The sequence below is a fragment of the Mycteria americana genome, chromosome 7 (genome assembly GCF_035582795.1).
Source record: "Mycteria americana isolate JAX WOST 10 ecotype Jacksonville Zoo and Gardens chromosome 7, USCA_MyAme_1.0, whole genome shotgun sequence".
Lineage (NCBI taxonomy): Eukaryota > Metazoa > Chordata > Aves > Ciconiiformes > Ciconiidae > Mycteria > Mycteria americana.
In genome coordinates, this window is record NC_134371.1 from 38,825,579 (window position 1) to 38,852,505 (window position 26,927).

The 26,927-nt window shown below is 41.2% G+C and overlaps 1 protein-coding gene across 9 annotated transcripts in view; it reads left to right on the forward strand.

Moving 5' to 3' along the window:
- Positions 1–1,476: 1,476 nt before the first annotated feature.
- RALGPS2 (Ral GEF with PH domain and SH3 binding motif 2) overlaps positions 1,477–26,927 on the forward strand; it is a 127,898-nt gene continuing 102,447 nt past the window's right edge. For 2 of the 9 annotated variants that reach the window (XM_075507917.1, XM_075507919.1), the window contains exon 1: positions 1,477–1,703. The gene's annotated coding sequence lies outside the window, so the exon portion shown is untranslated. The other 7 variants (XM_075507908.1, XM_075507909.1, XM_075507915.1 and 4 more) reach the window with 7 other exon arrangements.

The following is a 26,927-nucleotide window of genomic DNA, read 5'->3' on the forward strand; positions in this document are numbered from 1 at the left end:
CTGACCCACCTGCTGACAACCTTGCAGAAGGATGGCATTTGGCATTTTATTTTCCTTTCATTTATCTTGGTTCAGAATGAGTTTGACACTATGCCAGATTACCGTTGTAAAAAAACAAGAAGAAAGAATGTTCTCTTTCTAGGCACAAAGCTTTATTAAAATTGGGAAAATGCCATTGTACCTAAAGGTAATGCCTTTCTCCTTTACTGTCAGACTTGGGCTTAGTTTCTCAAATCCTTCCTGCCTTATTTTCCTGTCACAGTTTTAAAAGCTGGTGCCATCTTTCCAGCCTGCTGTACTCATTTAATCTGGGCCTCTCAAATATGCTCTGGATCCTGGTACCTATATTCTCACCAGCCTGCAACTCTATTAAAAAACAGGCACTATGCATAGCAGGTGGCTATATATTGGATGGCAGCAATGGGTTATCCAGTACATGAACACATTACTGACTCCTTCTCCCAAGGATGTGAAGGAAGCACTAACTATCTTAATTCCACGACAGGATGAAAACAAGTCCGTTCACAAGTTAATGAGATTAGATATTGCTTGTGAAGCATTCTGAATATGTATAAATGCTAGCTATTAATTATTGTAATAACTCACTCGGGCTGCAGCCTCCCTGGCAGGGGGTGTAAATGGAAAAGTGGGCGATGCCAAGTCCTGTCTCCATGACAGCAGCATTGCCAACTCTTGCGACTTAATGGCAATTCTTGCAAAATCTGGTGGTTTTCTGAGAGCTTTCACTCCTGAAATGATGCAAACACCTTGAAGGCCCTGCTTTCCTCTTGTAAGCTAATCATTTCCCAACGACGGTGGGAGCAGAGAAAAATCTAGAAAGTCCTTGCACCGCGCTCCTTCTAAATGAATGGATTTCTTAGCAATGTAATGATTTTTTTTTGAACCAGTCCATTTCCTTGCCCCAGTTGTCCTTCCTAAGAACGGGAGCGGGGCCTCCCGGAGAGCTGTTCGTCTTTCCGTGCCTCCGATTCCCCCTCGTTTTCACCGGCAGCGGGAGCGTATGGGTGCCATCCGCACCCAGCGCTTGCGACAGCCGTCGGCAAGGGGAAGAGACGGGGGGCGGTGAGCCGGCACGACGAGGGCGCAGCGGGGCCCCGCGAGGGGGCAGAACCCGGGACCGCTGCTCGCTGAGGCGCCAACGCCGTCCCCTGGCGCCGGGCTGAGGGGAGGGAGGGAGGGACACTGCTCAGAGCGAGGCCGCCCACCCTCGTCGCTACGGCAACCCGCGCGGGCGTGGGGCACGCCCCCTCCGCAGCGCGCGCCTCGGCGGCCGTTGGACCGCTGGGCGCTGTTGCGCGGCGGCGGGTGAGGGGGAGGCGCGCGCCCGGCCCAGCACACCGGTCAGGCGGCGCTTGCGCAGTCCGCGCCCAGCGCTGGCGCTCCGCCACACTGGAGGAGGCGGGCCAAGGGGGCTCGGTGCGCATGCGCGGGTGGCGGCGGGTGCTCCCCCCCTCCCCCCCCCGCGTGTATGTGTGTGTGAGTGAGAGTGAGTGAGTGTGTGTGTGTGTGTGTATATGTGTGCGTGTGGCGGCGCTGCCGGCTCCCCCGCACCAGCGCAGCCCGGAGGCGGTGAGCGGCGCTGAGCGACCGCGGGCGGAGGGGGAGCCCGGCAGCCCCTCCAGCAGCCGGAGCGGCTTCCCCGTCCTCGCCCGCCCCCGCTCATCCATCCCCCCGTCTCGCAGGTGAGCCGGGCTGTCGCGGGGAGGAGGAGGAGGAGGGAGCCGCGCGGCCGGCACCCGCCTCCGCGGGGAGCCGCGGCGGGGCTTATTGTCCGGCTCCTCGGAGGAGGAGGAGAGAAAGGAGGCTTCACCCCGGTTCGCACGCCGGGCCCAGAGGGCTGCCGGCCGGGGATTGGAGGCGCGCGGTCCCCTCCCAGATCCGGGGAGGGTCCCGGCCCCCACCCGTCACCCCGTCGCGGGCCGGCTCCTCACGGAGCCGCGCGCTCCGCCGCCCACCTGTCGCCCGCCTCCTCACACGGGCGCCGCGGGGGGTGGCGGCGGGGAACGGGGCGCTGTCCCCCGCAGGCCGACAGCGGGGCCGGGCCGGCGGCTCGGCAGCGCCCTCTCCCCCGTCAGTGTGCGCGGGGTGCGTGTGTGTGTGTGGGGCGACGGCGTTGCCCGGGGCCCCTCTGGCCTTGCTGCAAAATGGAGGGATGCGTGGCTGTGGAGCGAGGCCGGAGCGCGCCTCTAGTCATTTATTTTCTCCCCGCCGCTACCTGCGTGAGGGGCCGGAGAGCAGGTTGTGGCCTGGATGGGGGGGAAGCTGCCCCCCTTTGGTGTCTAGAGAGGCCCCGGGGAGTAGCCGCAGACCGGGCGAGGGGGTTGTTTGTGCGTGTGTGGATGGGCAGAGCCGTGTTCCCGCGTGGGTCACAGGGCTCTGCGCCGCCGTGGGGCCTGAGGGAGGCCAGGGCGGAGGGGGGTGGCGCGGTGGCTGTTGCTGTGAGATACTGCTATCCAGTCAGCCCTTCCCCGGGGGGGGCTGGGGCACCTTCACGTTGAGTGGGGCCAAGTTGCCGTGACATGCACGACCCCGGGCTGGGTCAGAGCACACCGGCGGGGGTGGGAGGGGTATTCGGGGTGTCAAGCCGATATAGCGTTTCTTTTATATAAAATGGGGTATGTTCACCAAGAGTGCGTTGCCTTGCAGTAGACAGGGATCTGCTTTAGAGGGTCGACAAATAGATGCTGTTTATTTGGCATCAGGAGTGTTTGGTATGTTTATTTCCTGGCAGCAGATGCTGGAAAAGCAATTATCTAGATATAGTTTAAACCAAGATGAGTAGTGATGATAGGTAATAGTTTGAAGTAACTTGTCCCTGCGTGTTTAAATAGTAGTTACTGGCCTGGTGGAATTCTGTGGATATATTTATCTATTGGAGAGATCCCTGTGCTGACAAAAGGTGCCTTTGCACAGGTCTTATTCCTGCCTTCCCCTCCCCCCCACTTCTGTTCCTATGCTAAACTAAGGGGCTTTGCTACCACAGATAGCTAGAAGAGATGGAGATTATTTCTTTTCAAATAGGATGGGTGGGTAAGCAGGCAATCAAATGTTTTGCAGGCCTATGGCTTTTAAGCTTCTCTCAAGACTGGAAAATGTCATAGGATGCTCAATGATTTTTTCTTTTTTCTTATCACTGCCTGCCTCTGCAGCTGACTTGGTTTTAGTAGTATTGTGGTGGTGTTTTGTTTCTAAGCAAAATGGGTTTAACTTTCTATTCACATCAAACAATGGTTTGCAGCCTTTTTTGATATATAGACCTATTGTGTGTTTTAGTGGTTGTGCACACTTTTGTTTAATGAACTTCAACTCACCAGGGTTTTGTTGTTGTTTTTGGGGGTTTTTTTCATTTTTATTAGGTCTTAGCAGGTCATTAGAAATAATACATGGACCAAAGGTTGAAAACTACTGGCACTGCTGATACTTTTGTATTATCTTCATGTAAATAATTTAATTTTTGACCCTCTTAAAACAACATCAAATATGTAAAAGTGAGGAGTAGAAAAATATATTGTTTCCCAGAGCTTTCTCTTGAGAACATAGATGCATTTTTTTTATGTATTATTGTAAGGTTTAGTATCTATGATAACATAGCCAGAAGACTTCCGTAGGCACCTCTTACATGAGCTGTACTGGCTTGGGCCTTGCTTCTGTAAATTGATATGATCCACAGAGGTGCCAAAACTGCTTGAGTGAATTGGTACCATCCAGTACCACAGTATAACATAGTACAGAAGTTGATAATTGCCTGTGATCTTTACTAGCAATGCCTCTGGTTACTCTGAAAAATATTTCACATTTCTGGGATAAATAATTAAATTTCACTTATGTTTGGTAGTCTTGTTGTTGGGGGATTTTTTTTGTCTTTTTGTTTGTTTGATTTTTGGGGGGAGAAATCCCTTGCAGAAGCAAAACTGTTACTGCTTTGTACAGCCTCTGTGCATCCCTGCATGTGGGTTGTCTGCAGTCTTGCTTGGAAGTTTGCTGAAGCTAGGTCACTTGAACTGAGAGAGTGCCCTCTGGTGACATCTGTATTTAGAGTTTGGACTGTATGTAAAGAAGCACTCCTGCTAGTCTGAAATTAAATATTCCTCCCAACAAGGCTGGAGATGTATTCTGCACTGAAATGCTAGTGTGGCATGGCTAAGATGGGGGACGAGCAGTCACTTGCAAATACATGTGGAAGATGTACAGCAGTTACTTGGAGTCTGTTAGCCCCCTTGTGAAATATTCTACCTTGTAATTTATTTTGCTGTATTTTGATGAGAAATGTTTGATTCGTCAGTCTAATGGAGAAAAATAAACCCTCTTCATGAGGTTATCCTGTTTACTGTCAGTTTTTTTTTTTTTTTTTCCTCTGAAACCTGCCTTTCCCTTCCACACTTGTATCTTGCTGGTGACTGTGTAGATTGAAAATCCCAATGTTGAGATATTTTATTGATCTTGATGATGCTCAGCACCAGTGAACAAGAATGAAGATACAGGGCTCTTTAACTTCAGTTACTTGTGTAAACTTTGATTTTAAAATTGGCTGTGTTTGTAATGAATGTGTTTAAGACTTCAGAAAGCTAATGAAGTCTTCGTGTGCTAATATTCTGCTTGACATGTCTTTGAATATTAAAAGATTTGAATTGATAAGGACACACCTCCATCATAAACAGTTTCTTCCCCTATTTTTTTAATTGAGATTAGAGATTAATCTGTTCCTTTATATTTGCTTGGAGCTGAGTCATGTGGGCTCCTCCTTTCATTCAGTAAATAAAGCTGAGTTGAAAACTTCCTTTGAGGTGGGAAGTGTGATTGGTTGCATTTTATTGAAATATAAGACATCAAAGGCATGGTATAGTTCTGATTTGAGTGTTGTTTTACAGCCCTTGTTAGAAAAGATACTTAAAAATGCATTTTCAAAATAATGAGAAAACATTTCTGTTAATAACCTTTATATTTAAATACCTGGAACTGCTGCAGTAGAAGTCATCTTTTAATATTCGTGTGTGCACAGTATTTATTGCATGAACAGAAGCTTTGTGGGCTTCGTGTTTTGTCTATTTATGAACTAATCACCTTAAAAGACTGCTGAAGCAAGAGAGTTGTAGTGTTGCAGTTGAGTGTTTTCAGATGCTCTGTATGCTTAGTCCCCTTGAATGTGCAATGTGTGACTGCAATTCTTTTTTCTTCACAAAGATCCTTAAAGGCCTGGTAGGATTCTAGGGGAAATGGCATTGGAATCCTTCTTGTGGGCAAGCTGGTACCACCTGGTATTCTGCTGAGCAGAAAGGGGACATCTGAAATCAGAGCTGGAGCAAGGCAGTTGTGGGGTGTCAGACCGAGTGCTTGCAACTCTTGCTGCTGCAGTAGCAGTCCAGTCACTGGGCTAAGCTGGTGGCAGCAACTCTGTGCGGTCAGGAGGAGCTGTGTAGAGCAGAGAAGGTAGGGGGAAAAAGGAGGTGATGGCCCAAAGTCACAGAAGGGGAGGGCATATTCAGCAGCATGGTATGTTCTGAACATTGGAGCTTCTTGCTATGACTTTCAAAAGTTAGCATGGTGTAAATTATGGTCTTTGAACCTGCTTGCTGGCTGAGGAAGAGGGAGACTGTTTTCTGTGTTTGAGTTTATAGGAGAGTTTGTCTAGAAAAACTGGCCTGTTCACTGAATCTTATAGTATAACAAAATAAGATACTGGGAAATCTAGTGGGCCAGTACTAAGTATTTTAAAATACAGTGTTCCTGACATGCATAAAAGGTTAATATTTGTTCTCTTGGGCTTACCGTTCTGAGGTGTGCCACGCTCAAGTATATGCACAGCAGGTCTTTTCAAAAGTCCTTACAGGCTTCCAGATGGGTTGTAGACTGTCATATGGCGCAATTGGCATCTTCCTTGAACTCATGGAGATGCCTTGAGAATTCTCTCAGAATCCTTGCTATCCCAGCTTTATTGTCAGTGTAACTTTCTCCATGGCTGTAACTTCAGTGCAGAGAAGTGACAGCCTCCATACTTACTGTGTGCCTTTCTGTAAGTAAGGATAGGATTCCCTTTTCCTTTCCCCGCCTGTGTTGTCTTACAGTCCTGACTACAAGAACAACAGTTTAGCTAGAACTGCAGGGCAATAATGCTGGGGAAAAAAGAAGCTGTGTACCTTGCAGGTCCCAGAAGCTTTGCCCTCATTTCTGTAGGGTTGCACCGGTGTCAGGCTGTGTTTTGGCTCTTTGTGACTGTATTGGGTGCATCAACAAGTCAAGGTTTTCCGCCTCCGAAGATCTCTGGGTGTGCTGCAGTGCACCTCTCTGCCTGACACTGAGAGCTCAAGAGCTGCTTGGTCAGAATATCAAGAAACGCTCTTGTCAGCCCCTTGTATGCATCATATTTGTGGTTTAAAAACCTGCTTACTTCCCAGTGGTAAAGAGCAGCCTCCTTTGTTAAAGATTAAGCATGTAACATGGCAGTTGATTTGATGCCAAATTTGAGAGAGCAGTGCATCTGTTGCCGCTTGATGGTTAAATTGAAGCCCCCCTCCTTTTTTCCTTTGGAGGCAGATATTGCTTGCAGCCCCCCACAGTAGGATTTATCTTGGTGCAAACTCTTGAGAATAGTTATTTATTCTGTTTCTTTGAGGTGTCGGACTTGTGACCTATTCTCCATGCCTGTTTCAGAATTTCATTTATGTGTATATGTACGAATATGTTTCATAGGCAATGTCAGCTTTAGATTGCAAGCGAAGTGGGAGAGGCATGTGCCTGTCCTATTTTGTCTGGTCTATCTGGGGAGACTGTAGGACTCCCCCGTATATTGCAAGTGTGACCACAACAGCTAATGTAGCTCAGTGCCTCATCAGCATGTAGTTGAGATTTGAACACAGATTAGAACAAGCTGTCTGAAGTTCAATCCAGATAAAATATACATGATGATGCAGATGTAATTATCAGCTTTCCTAACTGAAGGAGTGCATTTGCCATTAGGCAGAAGTGTTAGTGCCCTCTGGTGACTCTAGTTTATTAGTTGCTGTTCTCAGCAATCATATTGAAGCAGTAAAATCAGGTTTCTAAATCTTTGACTAGAAGATTGAGATGTCCTAACCTGATTAGAGCTGACTAGAATTTGGCTGGTAGTCGCCTCTGCCCCTCCTCCCATTGGTTTTAGATCGTTATAGCAGTTCCTAGTGCAAGTAAGGAAATATAACTTGCGGAGAGCCTGGGTCAGTTAAGGAAGAAAGAACAGCATGCCCAGGAATAAGCAGAAATGGCAGAGAGGGAGGCTGATTGTTACGCTTGCAATGGGGTCCTCTGCCAAAAAGTGGTTGGCCTGATGTAGTAATTTCTTGGAGCTTGTGAATCTTTTCACATATACTGCTTGTACTGTATGTCCGTAGGCTGTCTGAGGGCTGAAGTGCTCAGAGTGGCAGAGAAGAAAGGCATAAGGGGGGTTGCAGAGGAGAAGTTTGAGATATGCTGGCTTTCATGCTGTAACTCCATTTTAAAGTGGTTTGGAGGCAAAATGTGGTGCAGAAGGTTTTGCTGGCTTTGGAGACATGTCAGTGGGAGTCAATGGCACTGATGCTTTGGGATATGTGTGTGTTACTACTTCTTCTGCTAATGGAGCTGTGGTATTGGCAGCAATCAATTAAGTCTGAAGTGACCTAGGACTGGCTATCAACTCTCTGACTATTGTTGTAATAGTGTGGCATTAAAAGCCGTTTGATTTGTGCCTCCCTCATTCATTGAGGGACAGCTTTGAGACTACGGAATTTGCTCTCCTCATTGAGACCAGCTCAGATTGATCGTGGTGGGGAAGAAGAATATTGATCTTTTTTAAAAGTTGAAGGCATATTTTTTAGATAATAGTAGCTAGATAGAACTGGCAGAGATCCTGAAAAAGTGATCTTAATGCAGTTTGTAAATTGGATTGCTTTTATCACCTTATTAAGGTGCCCGGGGTTTGGGATAATTGTCTAAACTATAGTACTATATTTTCATTTAGATTTAGAATAAGTGGTATAATGTCACAGAGTGACTGGAATTAGACCAATAAGTGAATAAACAGGGCTAGTACAAAGCACATTTTCTGCTGTGATACAACCTTTTCAGATTAATGTATAGGCAGGCAGAAGCCTCCAATTAAAAGCTGAATGTCTCCGTTTATGAAGTTTTTCTTTGTAAGCTTCATGTCTGAATTTGTATCTGAAGAGGCATGTAAGCACAGGTGGACTTGAGACTTGTTAGTTCCATGTAAAACTCAAATTTATAAACTCTTTAAAAGCTTGTGTTTCTAGTCCAGTTGTTTTACTGCCAAGTTATTAGTTTGATCTTCTACTTGCTGTTAAGTTCTGTTATTTGCTTGATAACATTGGGGTCCTCCACAGTTGTAACTAATTTAAATTGGTTTGTAATTGAATGAGGTTGTGACCCCCCATGCGGTGGGGCAGCTTATTTGTTGACTGTTCACTTCTCACACTGTTTTGGCAGAAATACTAGTAGAGTGAACTGCATGAGGGAACTTACACAGCTAAGAAATTTAGCGTGCCACCCCCCCCACCCCCCCACCTTATTTTTCAGTTTGGTAGTTCCCTCAAACCGTTTATTCTTCAGCAATATAAAATCTTGCACTGATATCATGGCAGAGAAAGGAATGGAAAAAAGCAATTGGTGGTGGAGATGACTGGCAAGTACAAAATGGGAGTTCCCATAAACCAGCTGAAATGAATTAAGTGGATCAGTTGTCCCTTTGGTTATAGCTGAGCTTGTAAAGTGCTGATTTCTGGTATTAGAGCACAAGCTCAGCTCTATCTTGAATCCCTAGCTGGGTTTGCAAGTCTGGCAACTTGGGAAAAACATCTTAGTTTCAGATTTCATGCAGAAATATTTGAAGTATTATAGGATCCTTGTGACACTTCTGAAAATTCCTTTTGCATAGGGCTAAACTTAACAGTCGTTGCATCTTAGGCTGATGGAATGAGTTGGGAATGATGATGGTGTTACTGGAAACTTGGTAATACATCCATTTGTCTGATCAAGCAAAAACTAATCCAGAAGCCTGTAAAATATTTTGGGGATTCCAAAAGCATGTGCAATCAACTTACTTGTGTGATGTGTTAGAATGCTGGTAGCATCACATAGTTTCTTAGGTGTACATTTTGGATTTCAAAATGCACATAAATTGTTTGAAGTGCTAAATCAATAAAAGAAAAAATGACCCAAAGATTTGGACTACTCCATCTTCCCTTAATGCGTTATTTTTTGTGCTGTCACTAATTAGGAACTCTAATATCATGAGGTGTATTGATAAAGCATATGGTTAAGTGGATGACTTATAATAATTGTATTTCCTCTCCTACTCTGTCACATAATTAACTTTCTCTGTGTGGTTAGAAAACTTGCTAGCCGTTGCTAGCGAGTCCAGATCACTCTGCCAACAGCCTTGTCTTTGATTGCCAGCCAGTTTTCCCATGTGCTTTATTGGTAAGTATACCTGAGTAGTGGCAGCTATCTCATTTGTTTTTAGAATAATAGTCACGTATTCTTAGACTGACCAATTTGTTTGGGTGTTAGTTGTCAGGCTTGTCTGGTAAGTACCTTTAAATAATTGTGATATTCTTATTGATCCAACTTTTATGGAAATATACCAACAGACGTTTTGGAAAGGCATAATGTGTAAGAAGAGTAGAATCTATTGAGTTCAGTCCTTCCATGTAGTTGACGTGATCTTCAAGTATCTTCTGGAGCTCAGAGTGCAAAATTACTAAAGGCTTGGCAAGACTTCTTAGCTACACACTAACCGTGTGCTTCTGAGAACTGTGAATGTGGTGGACAGTGAGCAGCCTGAAACTTGAGATGTTTGTGAGGGCAGATAAAACCTGGGCCTTGCAGGTCTGCCTTAAGATAGGATGAGGATAAACATTACTCGGGTATAAGGCTTTATTATTATTACTTTTTAATGTGCCATGCATGGATGTTGTCAGGTGTGCAGTTTCTAATGAAACTGTTTTCCATTTTATTTATATTATAATAGCAAATGTCCCTCTGTAGTAGAAATGTTTTTGATACTTCCTGTTTGAAAAGTGCTTGGCTAGCCACCCTGTGCTGGTTGATTGCCCTATTGATGATACATAATTTCTTATAATCCGCTCCCCCCGCGCCCCCCCCCGCGCCTCCACCCCTGGCAGTCTGGACCCATTTTGGATTTATTTTGAACAGATTTTGCCAGATAACTCTTTGATAATATATTTTGGTATTACTAGTGATATGCCTTGCTAAAAGTGCTTTTCTCCTTACTAGTGGACAATAACTTTCTTTCTTTCTGATCCGGTCTAGTGTACGGCATTTCCAGTCATGGTAATAATTTTTAATGATACTTTGAACAAGTATGTATTGTGTTATGTTGGTCAAGGTCTTAATTACAAATGTACCAAATGTAGTAGTACCAAATCTAATTGCAGTATGAAACTGATTCTTTGGTTATTTTTTTATACTGCATAAAGCCCTTGTGTAGATCTAGCTATGGTGGCAGAAAGTTATTTTATTGGTGGAAGTTGTTTAGCTATACTGGCAATACCTATTAAAGTGTTCAAAGTGTCCACCCAGAATACTTCTAAAGCAATTTGGAGAGGAAAATGATGTTGACCAAATTGTAGTCAGGAGATCAAACAAAAAGGCAAGCTTGATACTGTTTTCACTTGAGGTTGGTGCCAGATGTACAGTATTTTATAAAGTTGGAGGCATATTGAAGAAGTGGAAAAACTACTTTTGAGGTACAGTATTTTTTTACCTCTGAAGAATAGCAGCTTTTCATAAGCAGATAGTGTGCATTAGGAGCTGCTTGCAGATAATGCTTCCTCAGTGTCTGCATGTAATGGCTTGCCCTTGTACTTATTTAACTTGTTGACACTTTTTTGTTTTTTAATGTGGATAGGGTCTGTGATGACTGAACTGAAACTGTATTTCATGCTGTGACTTGTGTTTAATACTTCTGAAAAGTCAATCTTGACTCTTCTGAAGCTGTCTTAGTGGTGGAAAGGCTTCTTCATTAGGACTTAGTTCATGTTTTAGATAAGGTAATTAACTTCTCTTAAAAGAAGTATTCATACAAATCTGTGTATAAGCTAGCATTCAGGGACTTTCGTTTGTTGAAGAGGTATTTCTAAAAATTCTGTTAGATACCAGCAATCAGAACTGCTTTAGTTTCTGTTCTTTTTGGTAACGAATGCCCTATGACTAGGAGAGGGAAAAGAAATATCCATGTATTTGTTGTTACATGATCCCAAATTATTTTTTTGTATGTACAATGAAAAGTTTTAAACTATTTAAGGTGATGTTATGCTAGGGCATCTAGAGAAACTTACCAAAAATCTTGGGTTTTTTTGTCCTGTGAAATTGTGTGTCTTCCCTGTTCAGTTTGATAAGCTTATGGGAGAAAACTGAAATGCCCACAGATGTGGAAGCAGAGTTGTATACTTAAAGCATGTGCTTGTTATAAGCCCAAAGTGAATATATGCAAAATGGGTATGAATTCTTAAACAAATTTAGACTTACGGTAACAAAGGTATATATAGGCTGGTGATTTGAGGCTGACAGTTTTGTTGAGGAGTAATTCTTGATCTGAATTTTATAGCTTAGTTATAAGGCAATAAAGACATTAATTGAAACGGTATTGCTGAAGCCAAAAAGCCTTTTATAAAGGATAGCTTGGGAAAATGTGAAGTCTGTTGTGCAGATATACATAGTAATATGATAATTCAGAGGTGTGTCATGTTTATGTTAGATAGACATAGAAGTCTATTTAGCCGATGTTAAGTGATACTGCTAAAAAGGGAAGCTTGCTTGATAAATAATGCAAGTAGCTAACATGAAAGACATCTTGCTAAGCTATTGCACCCATGAAACTTTTGTTAAATCCCTCATTTATTTGTAAACAAAGGTATATTGTAGAAAGGTTGAGGGTTTTAAGTAATTATTTCTCCTGTACCTATTTTTTTTTTTAAAAGCTAACTTATTTTCATGACTTAGAAAAAATCCATGGTTTTACATACTTTTTCTTCTCTCTCTATGAAGTGATATTCTTAAGTGGAAAACAGAATCAGGCAGTAATGGAGCTAAAGGAGATGGACATAAGTGAGATCTCTCCAGGGAACAGGAAAAAAGACAGACTTCCCTTGCTGTTTTGGGATGTGCTGGAGTTTCTGTGTTGCTTTTAGGTGTCAGATTTCTGTGTGGACTGGTACTGAATGTCATGGATATCTTCTTGATTACTTGTTGGAGTGAGGGAAGGAAGATGAGGAGAAGTTATGGGCTTCAGCAGCTGAAGTTTTTGTTGCTGATCTCTTTCTCTGGTGTCATGTTTCCCTATTACGTTCCAGGTCATCAATGGAATTGGATATCTTTTTTTCCCTAGGGCAATAGGGCGTGTTTCTGTGATCTTATCATTAGACTAGCTGATTGCTATTTCTTTGTGGCTTTTTCTGTATTTATGATTCTCCTAATGTGGGTAGAAGTTCTTTGCTTACAGGAAGAAAATTGTAATCTTTTGGAATTCATAATTGGCATCTTCTCTAATGCAGAGGAAGCCGTTTTTTAACATAACAATCCTCAAAATAAGAAAACACATCTTGAAAGTGAAAGAGATGTCTTGCCTAGGTTGGAGATGCCATTTGCAAATTGTGTTCTTTTTTGGGGATGGGGCTCGGTTGAGCATGCAGTTGGGTCACAGAGTGAATTGATGTTGAGTTTGCTTCGTTCCTCGGTGAGGGAGCTGGCTTACCACAGTCTCTATGGCGGGGCAGCTCCACTGCCTGCTATTTGATAGCTTTGTCAGTTTTACAGTGTTCATTAACCACACGCAACTCAGCTGGAAAACCCTACTCTGTTGTTTGTGAAAAAACTAGATTCTTAGATCGGAAAGATCCTGTAAATCACTATATGAATGTTGCATTTAAGTTCATAGCTCTGTTTGCTGTTTTTGCTGAGGTTGTTTTTCTCTGTTGTCTTGGGGGTAGTGCAAGATAAGTTTGTGTAGCTTATTAAAATCCCTTAGCTTTTAAGTGATAAAGCTGTTTTGAAAGTATACCACCTGCCAAAAACACGCTAACCATGTTGTGGCTAGTGACTTCAGTGATATTTCAACAGTAAGGTACCAGTACTCTATGATGTGGCTGACTCTCCTTTATGTTTAAATAACATTCATCACCAAAATGGACCTCCCCAATTGGCAAGCTGAATATGAAACTAAAAAATTAAAGTATTTTCAAAGTGCAGCCGATGCTTTTTTGGCCATTCTTTTAGCAGCTAAGAGGCAACTCGCTTCCTGGTAGCATAGAACAGGGAAATGAATTACTAATTTGTGTGGTGTTGGGTTTTTTAATTTAAATTGTTCACTAATATGGATGATCTTGGCTTTGAGACAACACTGAAACATCTGAATTTATTTAGTTAAAATACATATTTTTTTTTAACTGTAGAAAACCTTATCCATGCATTTATTTCTTTCACCAAATTATTCGTAGTTCAGATTTTCCAAATTCTCATGGGTAGTATCAGTTGAATCTCTTATGGTGGTGACACCAGGAAGTGTTGCAGTATCACCAAGTATCGAAACACAATGAAACCTTTTGTCAAAGACGTAGCAGGGCTAGGAGAAGTGGGTGTGGATAGGGCTTGCACGTTCTCTCTCTTTGCTTCTGCCTCTCCATGATACCTGGCTGATTTGCTGTTACTTGCTTATTGGACTCTATCTCACAACATGAGAGGTCACAGCTTTTCTTTCCTATTCCTGAATTATGGCCTTCCATCACCAGTACACTTCATTTCTCATTCTGGGGTCCATGGGCTTTCTCACCTCTGAACCTGTGTATGCATGTTTGGCAGTCTTGCTTTTCTCTGATGGTTTTTCAGGAAGGACGAAATGAACTGTGATCTACCTCTGGTGCTTGTTAATGTTGGAGGGGAGAGGCTACATGAATAACATCTTCGTCTGAGCTATCTGAGTATCCATCACAGTGCTGCTTTTCCTAGCCAGGAGAACATACCCGTGCCACAAGTTGATTGCTTGAAGTGATGCATTTAAAAATAGCTTTCTGTGACTATTCTGCAGGATCTTCTTTGTATTTATTATGAAGTAGAATGGCTTCAAGCCTCTAACAAAAACAAATTTTACCAAATCTTGCTAGAATGAAATAAAAGGAGATGCAAACATGTTCAAAGAGATCTCAAGCTTTTTTTATAATGTTTATCCACTCTTTTTGGAATCTAAAAAATTTACATAAAATTCACATCATCCAGAGAGAAAGAAATGAAGCAGATTGTGTAGTTTGATTCTGCTTGATCAGTATATTTGGATATACTTCTTTTTCTCTGAACCTAACACACTGTTTTAATTAGATCGTTAATGCCTTTTGTGTTTTCTTTAAACTATAGAATCAGAATACTTCAGGAGGGACACCTGGAGGTCATCTAGCCCACACAGTTGTTCAGGGCATGGCAAAGACAGCTTATTAGTGGAACTGTTTGAAAATACTGCAATGTAAAGTATTTTGATGTACCTTGTATGTCATCAAAGAATACCTTCTGGAATTGCAAATTTACACAATTTCTGAACCAGGAATCAAATTCACTCCTTGCAACAATATTGCAGCGATAAGGTAACTTGTCTTAAACTCACAATAATCAGGCATTAAAAATGTTTAAATGGTGCAGAATTTAAAAGCATATGATTTTGCACAACAGGGTTCTCCAGCTGGCAGCCTATGGGCTGTGATCTGCCTCTGCAGGGCAGCAAAATGTCCTGCTGGCAACTGGGTTCCCTGTCCAACTATCCCAGCTCAGTTTGTTTCCCAGCACAGCTTTCTCTTCACTGGGGCTTTTTTGTTGCTTCAAGCAAGGCTACTCCCTGTTTGGTGTGTAGTGTCCACTGATACTTCTTATGGTGACAGATTTCCTTGTACCTCCAGGACAAGGATGGTTTAATGTCAGTAATGATGAAGTGATGTCAAATCCTTGTCCAAATTGTAACTTAAGCGACTGGTTCCAAATATTTAAAAACTGTTCCTCAGACCCTTTCAGTTCTCTGTATCAGTCATGGCCTTTTTTTCATGTTTTTCCTCCTATTCAAGGTGAATCTTGCATGACATAAAAAATGCTCGTCTTGTCCAAGCTGTGTGTGTATTTGGGTGGCTGAAATACCTTTTTTTTTTTTTTTTTAACTGAAACTCCTAAGGCAGCAATACAGGGCATGACAGGGTCTCAAAGAAGTGTTTGTATTTTCATTTAGATGAGGTGAAGAATTATCTTTCTTTGGTTTGTCCAGAATGGCTAATCTCTGTTGCTTAAGAGTAAACCAGTGCTATTGATTGGCCTGGGCCAGAAGATCCCCTCTCTGTAGAAAGGGGGGGGGAAAAAGACTTTTGTGCAAAATTTAGGGCAGAAGTCCTGCAAGGTTTCCTGCCAGAAGTTGCCAGAGAACAGAAAACTTATACGGTAGGGGTTTTAGGATCTGAGGATAATTGCTTTTGTTCTAATTGTGATTTCCCCAAGATTTGCACTACTCCTTTATTTTAGCACTGTAATGGTTTTGGTGATCCTAGAAAGGAAAGCAAAGCATTTTCTAATCAGTGTGCTAAGATTAGAGATTTCAGCTGTCAGTACTAACTGAAGTAGCAGTTTATAGTAGATTTTCTTGGAAGATGCCAGTCTGTGAGCTTTTTCAAGATGCAGTTAACATGGTCACATAATAATGGTTTTTGTATTCCTAATTGTGATACCCTGCTATCTCATAGTGTGGACTTTCTTGCATTATAGCATTCTAGATTTACTTTTTATCAGTTAAAAGATTAACACAAAGATGAATGTAATTTTCTTTTTAGTTAAATGAACTGTTAAACAGCATGGTTTCCTTAAGAAGAAATAGCATTATCTGCTGTAAAACAGTAGGTTTACATTTAAAACACCATTCTCTTCCAAATCTCTATCGAAACTGTGTACAGGCTATCTCTCTGTCATTGCTCTTGGACCCAAGTTTTCAGCTTGCACATATCTGCACTTAAATCAATTTTTAATGCATGCATCCATTGATTTGGCAGAAATGGACACAGCTGCATTTCATAAGCTGAAGGATATTTTTAAGTAATAATTATCCAGTCATCCACTGAATATCTCAAATATCCAAGTAGAATTTGGATAGGATATCACTTGTGAATTTAACTGTGCTGAGTTCATGGTGCTGGAATAATCTTAAAAATCCTGCTCAACAGACTGTATCGCAAGCATACTGGAATCTTTGTGGGGGGGGTAAATGAGCTGGACTTGACTCATAAATTCAGAAAAGACCAGCAAATGCTGTTACTCTCTCAGCAGTTGCCATGCTCTTAGAGGCATATAAAAATCGCAGGATTCCCCATGCTTTCTGTGAGATCTGGAAGAAAATGCTTGTCCCTGCTTTGAACATGCTTAGCTGTTCTCACTTGGCTTAAGTGTCTACAGCCTTTCTGTGCCTGTCAAACCATGCAAGCCAATCAGCATTGTGTGTACATGTGCATCTTGTGCCTTTACTTCTTTAATGCCAGTAAACTGTGTCCAGGTTTGTGTTCTCCTTTCCTGGCTTGTTGATCATATTGCCACTAAATCCAGTGTACAGTAAAAGGATATATGCACCTTTTTAGTGGTTAATGATTTTTGCATTCTTCATTTGAAGCATGGCTCAAAAACAAAATAGCATGCCTCTACCTCCTTAGGAAGTAATTTGAGAAATTATTTTATTTCCTTGGTCCCTGGTTAGTTTAAAGTTGTCATGTGTGCTATAAAGAACTTTATCATTAATATTCCTCCTGCAGTTTGTCTTTTCCCCTGTTTTGCAGCAAGAATTTGAGCCTTGCCTTTACTACCATTAGAGGTATGCAAATGTTTTTGCATAGCTGGTTCTTGTGCTTTGCCAGCTATGCTCTTCAAATTAATGCTTGTGCTACATCTCAGTGTCTTTTTTATGTCTTATGGAAAACATTGTATTCTATATCAGTTATACAAGTTCTACAAACTTTGTAGATATTTATTATGTCATTCCTTCTTTAGAGCAGGTCCTTTCATCAATAATGTAGATAGATGGCTTAGAAATAGCTCCAGCAGGGCTCTCACTTATACTGTCCATTTACGTGAAATCGCATCTACTTTTTCTGGTGATTGAACTGTTGTTGTTAGTGAACAAGAAGTAAGATGGGTGTACCAGAATTTCAGGTCTTAAAATAAATTCCTGTCTGCCTTGAGTATCTAAAGAGACAAGATTTCCCTGCAATCTACTGTAAGTTTCTGTTTTGATAACAAGAAAAAAGTCTGATACCATCTTAATATACTATCCTCCTTCATGAAAATGTTCACTCTGTATTATTTCAGTTGAAGCGAACATATGCTTGGTCTCCAATTTCAGGCGCTTTGAGTAGGTCATTGACATCTGGTTGGGCCAGCTGACAAATCCTCCGTGGATTTATCTGGTCGTTCTTGAACCTTTAAAACAAGGTTCCAACATCCATTTGGTTTGTTGAAGTCCTGGATTTGTGTGAATTAACTTGGATTTGCTCAGTTTCTGTATCATGTTTTATTAGGCAGATGCTTTGATGGTCAGCAGTTACTGACTGGTCTTGGATGAAGAAAAGTATTTAATATTAAACTATTGGTATTTTGGTCTTTACCTGCTCTCTCATTAGTTGCCTGATTTACTGAGGTTCTTCCAAAGGGAGTTAGAGATATGGGAAAGATGTGGATGCTTGGATGGATAAATAACTGGTTTGTGTATTGTTTGCTTGTAGAAGTTGGATACTCAGAGCTTGACACACTTTCATAAACAAATGCAGGGGGTAGTGGCACAGGCAGAAAATCCAGCTCTCTTCCCCAAATGTCTGTCGTAGTTCCACATCATACCAAATACAGGCAATTCATATGCTGTTAGATTTTTTTTTCCTGTTAGCACCATTTCTATAGCAACGATGCAAATTTCCATATCGATGCATGATGTTAAAAAAAGAATAATTACAGAGAACATCGTCAAAATGTTGTCATCACAGGTGTTATTGATGAAGACTATACTCATCTCTCTGAAAGTTGAATTTTAAAACAGACTAAGATATTGTGTCTTGTTCAAGAAAGATCCTGATTGTCTATTAATGGCTTTACAAAAAATATGGTGAAATGTTCTCTCAACAGTATTATCTTCTTCCTGAATGAGAAAGTCAGGCATTCAATGTGGGAGGAGTTTTGCATTCTTTTTGCTAAATGTAAATCTTTTTTGTCTTACTGTACAAAGAAAGTGTGCAGTTGAGGCAGGTGTATGCACTGAGTCTTTAATTCTGTGGATTTGGAGGCTGTTACTCGGCAAGAGTTGATACTTTGTCATCTCTCGCTTATTAAAAATCTGTCCTAGGACGGTTTGATCATCTTGGTTTTCATTTGGCTGTTCACAGTTTTGACTATAGCACTTAATGCCTACAGAATATTATTCGATGAGTTCAATAGATATTTGAGTTTTCTTTACCTCCACATGTGATGTGTAGTTTTACATGGAATATTCAGTCTAGATACTCAGTCACAGTTTTCATCACTAGTTTTTCTTATATTTGCTTTTGGGGCGCGAGTTGCAGTGATTGTTGGTGACAGAGTTCCTGTAGCCTATTGACAGTAACAAAGCTCATGCTGTCAGTTGTTGTCTCTGTGTGCAGTTGCACATAAAATTTGGGAAAAATATTTAAATAAAATCTTTTTCCTTTGAAATACTTTTTCTGTTCTGAGAGAAGATATGCCACCCACGTGGGTCCATTTGTAGATTGCTATAATGATTTTCAAGTTTGTCTTCTGCTGGAATTTTTAGCGTTGCCTTATTTAAAATAAAAAATTTCAAAAATTTAAAACTAAGAATATAAAAGGCAGCTTCTGGAGACTTTTCACAGGGAGCGTGTTGTGATATTTTTGCTGATGCACAGTCTGTAGTAATTCTTCCCTATTCATGTGTTGTTTGTATTATCTGGAAACAAAGCAAAACTGTGGATCTGAGTACCTCTGAAAAGAATACTTGGATCCTGAAGTTCATGCTAGCAGCATTCAGCGCTCCACAGTTGCATGCTCTTAAGTATGACATCTCTGTTCAGAATGTTGTCCACGGAATGTTGTCCAAAGGATGTATTCTTCCTTTGTTAGTTCCACTGATACCATGCCTGCACATCTAACCCATATCAAAAATATTTTGCAAACTGAGCATCAGTTAATCAACGTGACATTAATCATTTACTATTCTTCTTGTTTGCAAACAAAACTGATAGCTACGTGGCCATGTGGTGGGGGTTTTGGAGAAGCCAATTGTGGAAAGGTTATCATCTTACAGAACTGCTTAATTAATTAAAAATATCTGCTTCTAGTTTAAATAATTCCTATTAATTTTCTTTGCCCTCCTTTTACTTCTTATTCATGTAAATAAATATCAGTAGTTCCTATCTTTCAAAAATGTCTCTAGGTTATGATTTCTCCTGTTCTGTGTGTTTGGGGTGAGGATGGATCCTCCTCTGGTTCCTGACTGAGCAAGCCTGGCTTTCTTCTTTGGATATTTGAAGAAATGTTGCTCAAACAGGCTAAACTGTCAGTAGGCTTCAGTTCTGGAGAGGGAGACTGAGGAGGGCAAAACCTTATTATACTTGATGTACTTTCTCTGCTAAAATAATTTGGGTCCCTAATGCTTACCCTTTTGGCGTATGGGAGGAAAAACAAACCATGCATCATAACTTCAGATGTTCAGTCTGTTCTGACAACAACTGTAAAATAATAGCCAGATCCAAAGGAATAAAATGTTCTTCTGTGCAATATCCTTTCTAAAGAACTACAAAACGGACTAGAGGCTTGTAGGTGATCTCTGAAGAAAGAAGCTCTGGGAACCTGGTAATTTGTAAGCAGTTTGTGAGCAGAAACTTCTTCAGTACTTGTGCAGTTATTTACTTAGTGAACCTACATTTTGTCTTTTAACGCTCAAACTCTGCTGGAGAGACCTTTTGTTAGAAGAAAGCAAACCTCTTACAACCCCAGGCTAAACTTAAATAGCATGTACACATGTTCACATTTTTGGCTCACTCCATTTGTTGCCTGCAATAATTCTTTCCTTCCGCTTGATTCGTGCCTGCATTGTGTGAGGGCTAGGATCTGCTACTGCTTGCAGCTGTGTACTAATGCTAGTGCTAAAATCTGTTGCCTTGTGCTGTGGTATCTACCAGTTAACTCTTGGCTATGAGTCAGTCCACTGAGTATAGCTGGCTTTTGAATGGTGGAAGTCAGAATGATAAAGATCTCCTTCGCATTTGTGTGTAACTAATTTCAAAAACCTTCCATTTTAAGCTGAACTTCTTTGTTGTTGTTGCAAGTTGATTACAAACTGGGCTAATAGTTTGATTTTTGCAATAGGATTTGATAAACAATAGCTTGTGCCCTGGAGAAGGATATTCTATTGGATTTTTGAGGTTTTTTTCTTTATCTCATCTGAGGAAATGGAAGCTACAAGTTGTACCAGGTCTTGAGATTAAAGAGGAGAGCACTGGGTACTGGAGAACCATGAAGAAGGGATCTTGATAGCTGGAAACTGAGTAAGATATGAATGAGACAGAGCATTACTATGTATTACCTTAATGTTACCCTTCTCTCTCTCTTTTCTCTCTCCACCCCCCCACCACTCCCGAACTCACAGAATGAGGTATATAAAAGCGGCGATAAGGTACATAAAAGTGGCGATAAGATGATTTTTGTTGTCCAGAACGTGAGTGCACACATGATAGTGAAAGTGCTCTTCTGTGGGTAGTGTTGTCTTAAAAAAGAATAATAATTTCACTTAATTGTTTGTCCAGGTATAGCCTTTTCTAGGGTAAGAGAAGAGAATCTAAATTAAGGACTGTATTTAAATGAAGCTGCTTTTTTTAAATTTAAAACTTCATTGTCAAACCTAATAAACCAATTTTTTTTTGTGCTATTTGTTGCTATTCTGTGCATTCTAATTTCATCTGTCTTGGAGCTTTGAGCAGCTGATACTCCTGTGACTGTTGTGCAACAGATGCTTAGGGAAAGAGTGGATGTGTGACATAACTTTGAGTGGTTGAGTTCTATGAGTATAGAAGTGCTTTGAGTTTGCAGCAGGACTAATCAAACCAATGAAAAAAGGAGTCTGTGTTCCTGGGTTAGCTATATTGCTGATGCAGGCACCATATGACACAATTTCTTTCAGGAAGGAGTCTAGTATCAACTTAAGCAGCTATGTGTTTTTGCTTTTAGTACTGTTTTCTGGAAATTGTTCAAGAACCTGATTGCTGTATTCTGATTTTGAGCATAAATTTACATTTTATTCATACTCTGGGTTTGTCCTCCTGATACTTGAACACCGCAAGTGTATCCTCATGCAGATTTCAGTTGGTTAGCATAAGCAAGCTGAGGTCTCCTGGTTTGCACTTCTGCAGTGGAGTCTTCAGTGAACCTGGAAGCCCTTCTCTGCATACATTTTGTTCAAAAATCTTTTGGAAGCCAGGTGACCAGAATGCATTGAGTACAGGATCAAGGTCTCTTGTGAAATGTTTTAGAGGTAGTATTTGTCCATAACTAATGCAAACATCTTGATCTCATCTGGCTACTTCATGCTTGCAACATTGGTGGCAGTCATTTCCAACTGATATGCTGAAATTCATAGCCAAAACTTTACAGGGATCAACCCAAATAATCCTGTAATGATTGACTTTCATTTTTCATTCTTCTGTCCATCAGATAGTTTTATTTGTCCTGTATTATGTTGCTTTCCTTTATCTCCAAATGATTTATCCTTCTAACATTTGTACTGGTGTTGCGTATTTCATAACTGTTAGTAATCTTTTCCTACTCTACTGTTGTGCTCCTCTGTCTCTGTTTTCATCATGTCTCTACCCCATGCATGTCTTCTACTAGCGTCTCTTATCTCAGTCTTCACTAGTGGCAGCTTATCAAATGCTTTGACAAGATTCATGTGTCTGACCGGAGATTTCGTAGTATATGAAATTTTAGGTCTGGTATTTTATTATCTTCGATGATAAATTTCCTGCAGGAGGATGGGGTTATATTAAGTTGCTTGAGCTTTTATTTCATCTCTATTGTGGAATTTTCTTTTTTTTATCAGTTTTGCTATCTTATATTACCTCAATATTTTCATGCTTACTGAAAACTGAATTAAAGGATGTGTTTAGGTGGCTTTCATTTTTCTTTTTTAATGCTGTATACATACTATCTTTATTCTTACAGTGCAGTAACCTAGTTGGGGGTTCTTTGTTTTGGTGGGTTGAGTGCAAAACTGAAGAATATAGTTTGGAAGGTGCAATTTGATTTGACTTGAGAAAATCTTCTTTCATAGTTGGATGAACATTCTTTGTCCTGTCGCCTATTCCTTGCTGACTTTCTGCTTAATTGTGGGGCTTTTGTGCATGTTGGTTTTTGTTTTGGTGTGGGGTGTGTGTTTGGTATTTTTTTTTAATGTTTTGTTCTGTAGGGGTTTTTTGGTTTGGTTTTGTTAGCAGTTATCTCTGCTTTTGCCTTTTAGACGATAAGCTTTCTTCCCATCTTTAGACATGTTTCTAGCTTTACCTATCTGTACGTAGCTCCTATGGACTTTGAGAGGTTCTAATGGGAAGTAATTAATAAAGAACAGTGGCTTCTGGGGCAAGAGAAGGCGGCCATGCATTTCTCTTTGTCAGGAGCATTAAAAGCCTGGTGGTCTGCTCAGACTACCTTGGATTTTTTTCATGCTGCAGTACCTATAATGGACTCTTGTTATCACAGTGCAGCTTTGTGCTACTTCCCAAATCTTTCCTGTTGCAGAACAGACAGCATGCAGCCTGGCAAACAAGTCTTTTTTTTTTTTTTTTTTTTAAGTATTAGGTAGTATGTTCCTTTGCTAACACAGTCCTTATGTACACAGGTCTTCCAGACCTTTTGAGGTGCGCGTGCACCAAACTGCAGGGAAGGCCTGTCAGTGTGATCAGCCCTTGCCCAGATGGCAGATGGCATGAGTATTGTATATGGTGGTGGCTGTGGTGCCTGCATGCTAGGACACTTTGTCTTCCTTACTTAACCTTCCTTGGCGCCTGTGTGCCCCTAGGGCACCTTGAACCACTTCCAGTCACCTTGGGTGTGTGGCAGCTTGTATGCAGCTAGGGTCACACAGCACCGCTGTACAGCAGAATGTCCAGAGCTTCCACTTGCCAACTTGATACAGACTAACGAGAGGTGCGCGAGGCATCCGTGCTAGGGGTTGGGTCAGCAGGATTTTCTGTATCCCCAGTTGCTCAAGGTGCAACACGTTTCCAAAGTGAGCCTCACAACATCTATATAGTGATCTTATGGGAAGTATAATCCATATTCTATTCATCTAAAAAACCAAAAAACCTAAAAATCAGACTAAAAGGTATTCCATAACTGTATGCCTTGTAAAGGTTAAGGAAGAAGTACCTGGAGAGTGCATTAAAGTGGCAGCATCTTAACATTGCCATGGTTTTAGTACTGTTGGATTTATTTTAGCCATATTGTTGTGAATTTTTAGCAGAGAGGTTTTACCTCAAACCACTGAGGGGGGGAAGTGCATAGGAACCCAACACCCAAACCCACAAGCATTTCTGGGTGTTCTTCATGTAAGGTAGGAATTACAGTGTGCAAAATGAGTAATTGTAATAGAGGCTCTTTCATGTAGCCATGTATGGTAAGGAACTATAGATTAATTGGCCCATTTTGTATTTAACAAGTTCTGATCAAAAGGGCAGCGAGGCATCCAAGATACTGATGTGGTTCCACAAAGTACTTCCAGACAGCAGGATCTGACTTGGTGCATATTAGGCAAATGTGACAGTTGCTTGAAGAACTTGAATTTCTGTTTCACTGAACCTTCTACCTTGTGTTCAGTGGTTAGAAGCAATGTTAATTTAGACAGTGCCAAGCAGTGCTGGAAAAAATACACTTCTAACTAAGAATCAAAGGTCTCAGATCGAGAATTAGAATTCAGAATTGGCTGCAAGATTTTGCTGAAGTGTCTTGAGGTCCTGGTGTGGAATAGTTGAATCTAGCTAGGCTGTATTATGTGTGGGGAAGTGAAGATTCAGTGAAGCCCAATATGCTTCTGTTCCTTGTTTAGAAAGAAATAGCTTTTTCTCTGCTGTTTGTCAAAATACCAATGAGAGTTTCCGCAAGATCCGGAGCTCAGGTTGATTGAGTCTGCAACTGGTCTTTTGGTTCTTACAGTGCTTTGGTCCCCAAAGTCTTTGGTAGTGGCTTTGCATTCATAGTTGATGATTAATCCATGCAGGGCACTTCTGTTTTCTTCGTGGGGATCTGTGATCAAAACAAATGACGTTTTGCACTGACATTGTGAATACGAACAAAGAGGATCTTGGTCATCATGACTCTTGGGCCATTCATAAAATTGTACTGTGACTATGTTTCCTCAAAGCTTTTGTGCTGTTCTGGACAGAAGTTTTAAATGTAATTTTAGGGTCATCTTTTAAAATGCTGTTTGTACAGTATATTTTTGGGATAGTGTTTGACCCAAACTGGGACAAGAATATACCTGGATTTTTCTGTGAAAGGGATTCAGGCTTAGGTGAGTCAAATACTCTCTGTCCAGGTTCTTTTAGATTTTCCACCCATGGAGGGTGTAATGTTCAATATTAAATTTACTTATCTGAAGTTAGTTGATGTTACACAGGATTTCTGATTTAGCAGAGTGATACAAAATATACTGAAATCACAATACAAACTCAAGTTACGCTTGGCAAAATATAGCAGTTGCAATATAAAGTTCAAACACAATACCAATGTGATCCCCGTTACTGGTCTCTAGAATATGCTTACTATCGTGATGTTGGGTGTTTCCAGTCACCAGGAAGGAATATGTGGGTTGAAGCCAGCTCAAGCCTGTTCTCTTTGAAATTCCCTTGTTGGTTGTTTAGTTTTTGTACTCTGTATTGGGCTGAGCCATGTACTCACTCCCCCCATGCTGGTCTAGCTAACTCAGGGAGACAGTCACTTTTTTTTTTTTAATGAACTCAGGGAGAAACATTTACACCACTAGTTGATTCACTCAACTGTAATATAGTCAGATGATCTGCTCAACTGACATAGCTGTTTATCTAAAACAAAGGCCACCCTCTGGTCCCCTTTGTGCTGAGATAAAGTCAGCTTCTTTGCAACAGCTGTGGTTAGTCACACCCTGCATTATTCCGAGCTTCATGGGCACGTTGCCCTTCACCTTTGTCTTCACCGAGCTGCCTTCCATTTTGGGGGTTTATAGGTCAGTCACTGTAATGGAATGATCATCAGATACAGCCTTGGGTGAATTTGCAGAAAAACTCGGACTCGTTGAAGACAGCAGACCCTGCTTATGCTAGACATTTTCATTCTTTGGGTATGATGAATCTTTTTATCAGTATTTTTAGTTTGCTTTTTACTGTATAGTATGCATGTCATGAAGAGGTAGGAGGATACCACATAGTGTGTCCAGGTTGGCATAAATGCATGCTTAAGTATTTTATGCATTGTATAAAACACTTTCAATTCCACATTTAATGCATTTCTGAGCACAAAGGCATTTATTAAATAGAAGAGGAGAAACAGACTGGAATTTCAAATTGCTCAATGTAATTCGGTTTTTGTAATTGGATATACAGGGTATGCAATGAAAACGGTGTGATTCACTATTGCAGCATGGCAACAGTCATTTCACATATCCAGCTATGTTGCTCTGAACAGCTCTGGTGTTGATCACTTTCTGATATTGCTGTTTACTACTTATTTTGGTGTTGAGCGGAAGGGTAGTATAGCAAGCAAATTATTTAATTATTCCAGTGTCAGGATTTTTTCAATATTTGTCTTAAATGATACACTGGCCAAAATTGTTGCTGTGGCTTTTCATTGTTATGGGAGCGGTGATATTCTGACATCTAATGCAGCTTTCAAAAGTACATTTTAAATGTTGCAAATTCTGGAACTTTAAAGTTGATAAATGCTAGTTTATAGCAGTTCAGTACTAATTCTGCCCCTTACTGTATCTCCAGGAAGTGGGAAAAAGTATAAGTGTATTCAAACATACTATTGTAATGCAGCAATGGGTGCAAAATTAACATTGTGTGGACACCTCTGTTATGATACAGCCTCACTGGCAGATGTTGTTTTGTAATCTCTGTTTCCTTTGCATGCAGGGTTTTTCTAAGTGATTTCCTACTTATTTAGGAAAAAAAAAATCCACCTTTTACTTTGTGCCTTGTAGGAGTCTCTTCTCAGCATGGTGGCCAATTTCAACCATACTTGACTAAGGGACAGAGTTCTCACAGTTCTCATCACAGTCAGTAACCGGGTAGAAAAGGAAAACCTGGATCAGTGTGCACCACGACTGTACCTATAAGGTGGAAAGTCTATCACATAGTTGCCAGGCTCACCGATCCCATTTAGCCTGATGTTAGGTGAATGAGCATGTGCTGTGTTCAGACAGCATGGGAGTCAGTGCCTGTCTGTCTGGCACTCAGAATGGGTGGGCAGATGCAAACAAAACTCATAATAGTGTAGGAAACAGCACATTGGAGCTGTTATGTTAAGGGGCCAAGGGTAAGGCTTGAGATAGTGCAGCATGGGGAAATATGGGGGGGGGGGGGGAGGGGGAAGTTGCTAGGGCCTGACTGGGTGCCTATGGGTTATGTGAGACTAATCATTAGGAAACTGGGCTTTAACCCTGTTGCTTATAGAGGAATTAGCTTGCTCTTGCTTATCTGAGCCTATGGAGCTGGCAGAGCAGCCTTCTATGATATGCGTAATTTCTTCCAAATAGTACCATCCAAATTCCTGCACAAAAGAAGTCAGTTTTCACTTTTTCTTGGTCAGAAACACTTCTTCCCGAATTCTCCCCCTTGTTGCCCGTC